Here is a 7,027-nt window from a genome sequence, read left to right as displayed (position 1 = left end):
TTAATCTCTATTAAAAATTAAAAAAAAAAATTACCTGAGCAAGGGGTCACATGCTGGTAGTCCCAGCTACTAGGAAGGCTGGGCCAGAAGGCTCGCTTGATCCCAGGAGTCTGAGGTTGCAGTGAGCTTCGATGATACCACTGTGCTCTTATCTGAGGTGACAGAGTGAGACTGCCTCAAAGACAAAATTATTTTTAAGAGGATAAGAAAATATCATAACTAAAATTAGTACCAAAGGGAACATGGGAAAATGCAAACAAAAATAAAGTAATATATTGTTGTTATTAGACAAAATAAAATTTAAGGTGAAAATATGACAAAGAGAATCATTAAATAAATATAAATCATACAACCATGGTCTAAACTTTTATAGACTTAAGGCTATATTGACAAAACACTGACAATATAAACATAAAAGAACTTGATAAAATGTAAATTATTAGGCAACATTAATATACTTATAGCAGAAAGTAATATATCAAACTAAAACAAGAATATATACCTATATCATACATATTATACTTTGTAGCCTACAAAATAAGAATATAAATTGTCATTTTAAAATGTTAAGCACTTACATAAATTAATATTTTGGCCACTCAGAAAACCTTAATAAAGCTATGATAGTAAATATTTTATAAGCCAATTTAAGAATAATTTAATAAACTGAGTTATAAATGGAGGTTAGAGCATGCAGTGGTTGTGAACATGAATTCTACAACAGCCTAGTTTTGTGATCCAGGGAAGTTATTCATCTTCTATCTACCTCAGTTTAATCATCAAAAATATTAGGATAACAATAGTTTCTACATCAGAAGACTTTCTTTGAGGAATAAATGACTCACAACATAGCAAACACTGAAAACTGTTATTGACATTTAGTACATATTTATATAATATATAGAAACGTCATCCTAAAAAGTTAAGGCAATGACCTTAAATAATGCTTGATTTAGAATAAAATCAAAATGAAATGACATTATTAATTAAAAACAATAAAACGGAAGACTTTAAACACATAGATGGAATATAGCTGTAACTCTAAAAAGAAAAAACAATTAACTGTTCTTTTTAAATGATGAAAATAAGGGAACTACTAATAGAATTTTAGAAATTAAACATTTTTTAAATTAAGCCAGAAAATAAGGGAAATTGCTTTTAGCAGAGGCTGAATTTTCTGCTAATAGGAGAGAGTTGTGAAAAGGTTCCCAAGAAGTGGTAAATGTTCGCAGTAGCCATCTTGAGAACGGGGAGTATATCTGACTAGTGGAGTAAGCACCCTTGGGCAGTATTGAAAACACTGGTTAAAGATAGGAATTAATGTAATAATGGTTCATAGTAAAACCAACATACTCAGTCAAGCTATTTTGTTCAGTATGATTCAGTAGTGCAAAAAACAGATAAATTTAAGGACTAACAGGTGTCTCTCAATATCTAGGAGGGGTTGTTTCTAGGATTCCCCGTAGACATCAAAATCCACAGATGTTCAGGTGTCTTATATAAAATGACATATTTGCATATAATTTACACGTATCCTCATTCATACTTTAAGTCATTTCTAGATTACTTGTAATAACCAATATAATGTCAATGCTATGTTAACAGTTGTTATATTTAATTGTGACATTGTTTAGGGAGCAATGGCCAGAAAAAAGTGCATGAATGTTCAGTATATTGTCATTTAAAAAATACTGTCAATCCAGGTTTGGTTGAACCTATGAATACAGAACCCACCTGTACAGAGGGCTGACTGTGCCTAATATATTTAAGAATCACAAGGCGTAGGCATCTGAAGATACTGAGAGTGTGAAGAAATTACCAAACAAAGGGTCAGGCTAGAAGATAAGGAAGTGAAGCCAGGAGAGTGATGAGAGAATATGAAAATTACGTTGGACCGAAGATTACATCGAAGTGTAAGAACACAGAGTAAGAAACGTGAGTCAAGGAGGAAAGTGACCAGTGCTGGAGTGGCATGGCAGGTCATATCTTTCAATGATGGCTGCACTAATGCAGGGTGGCCATAAAGCTTGTGTGCAATTTTAAATTGCACATTATTTTAAATTGCACATGAATTCTATGGCCACCTGGTATATATATACCTGGTATATATATGTAACATTATAAAAATCGCGTGTGTGATGGGAGATACATAGACACCCTTCCATTAACCGCATTCTATGCCCACTCCCCTGGAAACTAAAAAAAATTTGTAATTGTCTTGACCAATAGACTGCAGTGGGAATAAAGTTGCCAATAGATTGCAGTGGGAGCAAAGTTGCATGATTTCAGAGGCTAACATACAAATGTCAATAATGGCTTCTGTCTACCTCTGTCTTGGGACAGGTGCCAAAGGATACACTTAGCTAACAGGCAAGATGTTCAGCTACTTCTGAAGTTACTGTGCTGGGTGACTATGTAAAGAAATAACAAAGAGATAGAGATTACCTCCAAGGGTTTCCAGTGGTTCAAGGTTTCACAATTCAGGCACCAGGCAAGTGATGAAGTAGCTTCAAGATCACCCCTCTTTAAAAATCATTTGAGTGCAACCTCTAATGAGTAGCTGAGCCAAAACCCTAAATTCTAGACCCAAAGACACCATGAGCAATAGTAATAATTATTATTGCTTTAAGGCACTAAGTTTGGGGGTGATTTGTATATAGCAACATTCAAAGAAAAATACAATGAATGGGAAACATGGAGAGAAATGCAAAGTAGACTGAAATATTCGAGAAAAAAGAAAGGTATAACTCTGCAAAAGAAGGCAATAGAATGGTTCTCAAAAGGAAAATTTTGTCTAAACATTTAAAAAAATGAAAGTTCAGATTACATTGGAAAGTACTGACATTCAAACACCATTATTCCTAGATTCTATTTGTAGTAATTCAACCATGATGAACTTATGTTGGCAATAAATTTAGCTTTAACAGAAAAGTCAAACTTATTTAGAAATATACAGTAGTAGACAAAGAACAAAAACAGCTGGAAAAGTTTTTAAGGTAATTGTGTCAAATACACAAAGTTTTTTGTAAGAAAAAATTTTTAAAAATACCCAAATATGGGCGCCATAATCACTCAAATATTTGTAGTAGGTTGCTGCGGGGAGGACAGGAGGAAATACTACCACACACACTTACGGGTAATAAATGCCCTTCCTGAAGAGGAATCAATCTTTTTAATTGTATAATTAAATTCTATTGTATTTGTAATTATCAAATTATAACTGTATACATTTATGGGGAACAATGTAACTTTTTGATATATGTACGCCTAGTGTAATAATGAAATCAGGCTAATTGATATATCCATTGCCTGAAACATTTGTCTTTCTGTTGGGATGAGAACATTCAAATTCCATTCTATTTGCTATTTATTTTTCAGTTGTGGAAATTAAAATTTATAAACACTGTCTGATACATTAATATCCTTGACAACCTATAACTTAATGTAGTAAGATAGGCTAGGTTAACTGTAGGATGCCAATGACTTTTTACAACAAATATTCATCTTCTCCTTCAGGCTATGTGTCCATTCTGGGTTGGCAGGGGCTCTTATGCACAAGGTCACACTGCTTAGACTGATAAATGTGTCTACATTAGGACCCACGGTCTTGTACCTGTTGAGAGAGGGGAAAAAGGAGCTGGAGGGTTACATCTGATGCTTAAAATGCTTTGGCCTGGAAGTGATAGATGTCACCTAAGTTCATAGACAAATATAATCACAGAGCTCCTGATCACAAAAGCTGGAAATATGGAAGAACATGCCTTGAGGTGGATAGCAAATATTTCTTCCATACTTGGAGATAATTGGCTATTTCAAAATACACCAATACATTATTATTAACTATAGTTATCATCCTGTATAATAGATTACGATAACATATTCCTCCTGTCTAATTAAAATACCATGCCCTTTGAATGACATCTTCCCTTTCTCTGACCAGCCCCTAGTCCCAGCCTCTGGTAACCACCATTGTACCCTATACTTCTATGAGTTTAATTTTTTAAATTACACATACAAGTGAAATTGCCTGCCTTCCTGTGCCCAGCTTATTTCACTTAGCGTAATTTTCTCTATGTCCATCCATGTTATTACAATGGCTGGATTTTCTACTTATTTTACATGCATGTGGAAAACGTTTATTTTTTGTCCTAGGGAAAAGCTATACTATATTTTACAGTATTTGAATTTGTTTTTAATTTTTTCAAATAAAAAAATTTAGCATATTACAGAGGTACAATGTTTTGGTTTCTGTTTTTTTAAGTGTGAAAAATATCCTGTTGTGTATATTCTACTTTTAAATCTCCATTCATTTGTTGATGGGTACTGCAGTTGTTTCTGTATTTTGCCCATTGTACACAGTGCTGCAATGAAAACTTCCGTACTGTTTTCCACAAAGCTGAACTAGTTTATGATACCCACTACATATGAGGCTTCCCTCTTCTCCACATCCTTGTCAACAATTGTTATTTTCATTGCTTTAGAATAGCTAGTCTAAGAGGTATAAGGTGATAATCTCGTTATGGTTTAATTTAAATTTCTCTGATGATTAGAGAAATTGATCATTGTTTTCACACATCTGTCAGCCATTTGTATGTCTTCTTGGGAGAGATGTCTACCTGGGCCTTTGCCCTTTTTTTTTTTTTTTTTTTTGTAGAGATAGAGTTTCACTTTGTCACCCTTGGTAGAGTGCTGTGGCATCACACAGCTCACAGCAACTCCTGGGCTTAGGTGATTCTCTTGCCTCAGCCTCCTGAGTAGCTGGGACTATAGGTACCTGCCACAATGCCCAGCTATTTTTTGTTGCAGTTTGGCCGGGGCTGGGTTTGAACCTGCTACCCTCAATATATGGGGCCAGCACCCTATGGATTGAGCCAAAGGCTCCGCCCACCCTTTTTTTTATTAGGGTTTTTTGTTCTCTTGTTATTGAGTAATTCAAGTTCCTGTTTACTTTAGATATTAGTCCCTTATACAATGAATAATTTCCAAATATTTTCTCCACATCTGTGAGTTGTCTCTTTATTTTTTAAATTGTTTCCTTTGCTGTGTAGAAGCCATTTGGTTTGAGGAAATACTATTCATTCATGTTTGTTTTCAATGACTCTGATTTGGGTGTCATATTCGAGAAATTTCTGCCATACCAATATCATGGAGATTTTCCCTTGTTTTCTTCTAGTGTTTTACATTTTCAGGTCTTATGTTTTTAGATCTTTACTCAATTTTGAGTTGGCTGTTTTATAAAGGATGAGATAAGGGTTCATTTTCATTGCTCCGCATGTGGATGTCCAGTTTACCCAGCACATTTATTTAAGAGATTGTCCTTTCCTCCTGGTATGTTCTTGGCAGCTTTGTTGAAAATTAAAGGTGAGTTTATGTCTGGCTTTCTATCTTATTTTCTTGGTCGATATGTCTGTTTTTATGCCAGTACCATGATGTTTTGATTATCACAGCTTTGTAATATATTTTAAAATACAGTAGTGTGATATCTCCAGCTTTGCTGTTTTTTCATCAAGATGACTCTGGCTATTCTGGGTTTTCTGTGGTTTCATACAAATTTTAGCATTGTTTTTCTATTTCTGCAAAAAATGACATGAGAATGTTGACAGAAATTGCTTTGAATCTTCTTTGGGTAGTTCGCAAATTTTAAGAATGTTACTCTATCCAACTCGTAAGTTCAGCATATCTTTTTATTATTTATGTAATCTTCAATTTATTTCTTCAATGTTTTATAGTTTTCGGCATAAATTTATTCCTAAGTGCATATTTTGGATGCTGTTAAAATGAGATTATTTTCTTTATTTCTTTTTCAGGTGCTATGCTGTTAGTTTATAGAAATTTCTGTGTTTATTTTTAATTTGCAGCTTTACTGAATTTGTTTATAGTTTAAACAAATTTGTTAAACAGAATTTTTTGTGGAGTCTTGATTATTTTCTTTTTTTTTTTTTTTAATTGTTAGGGATTCATTGAGGGTATAAAGAATTAGGTTACACTGATTGCATTTGTTAGGAAAATCCCTCTTATAATTGTGTCCTTGCCCCAAGGGATGTGTCATACACCATGACCTCCAATCCCCCTCTCTCTTCCCTCTCCCTGTCTCTCATTTCCCTATTCCCCACCTTGTGTTAGATCATCTACTGCCTTCATATTAGAACTGAGTACACTGGATTCTTTCTTCTTCATTCCTGTGATGCTTTAGTGAGAAGAATGTATTCCTATATAAGATCATGTTAGTAAACACACTTTCACTTCTTCCATTCTTTGGGGGGAACTTTTTATTTCTTTTTCTTGCCTGTTTTGCCTAGGAATTCCAGTACTAAATGTATATTGATTAGAGTTACTAAGAGTAGGCATCCTTGTTTTGGTCATGATGTTAGAGAAAAAGCCTTCAACTTTTCACCATTAATTATAATGTTTTCTGTGAGCTTGTCATCTATGGCCTTTATATGTTGGGGAATTTTTCTTCTATATCTAATTTTTGAGAATTTTGATCATGAAATGTTATTGAATTTTGTCAAATTCTTTTTCTGTACCTATGGAGATGATCATTTTGTTTTTGTCCTTTATTCTGTTAATAAGGTAAGTCACTTATATTGACGGGCATATGATGAGCCATCCTTGCATCCAGAGATAAATGCCACTTGATCATGGTGAATGATCATTTTAATGTCCTGTTGAACATGGTTTGCTGGTATTTTGTCAAGAATTTTCACATCTATTTTCATCAGCGATTTTGGCCTGTAGGTTTCTTTTTGGTGGTATCTTTGTGTAGCCTTGGTATCCGGGTAATGCTGGCCTTGTAAAATTAGTTTTGAAGTGTTCCTTCTCTTCAACTTATTGGAAAAGTTTGAAAAGGATTGGTATTATTTTTTTTCTTTAAATGTTTGGTAGAATTCAGCCATGAAACTATCTGGTGGTTTTCCTGGATGGGAGATTTAAAATTATTTATTCAATCTCCTTGCTCAGTCTTAATATGTTCAGATTTCTTCTTAATGATTCAGTCTTGGTAACTTATATGTTTAAAGAAATTTAA

This window comes from Nycticebus coucang, chromosome 9, assembly GCF_027406575.1.
Source record: "Nycticebus coucang isolate mNycCou1 chromosome 9, mNycCou1.pri, whole genome shotgun sequence".
In the NCBI taxonomy this organism is placed as follows: Eukaryota; Metazoa; Chordata; class Mammalia; order Primates; family Lorisidae; genus Nycticebus; species Nycticebus coucang.
Note: the sequence above shows the minus strand (reverse complement) of the source record.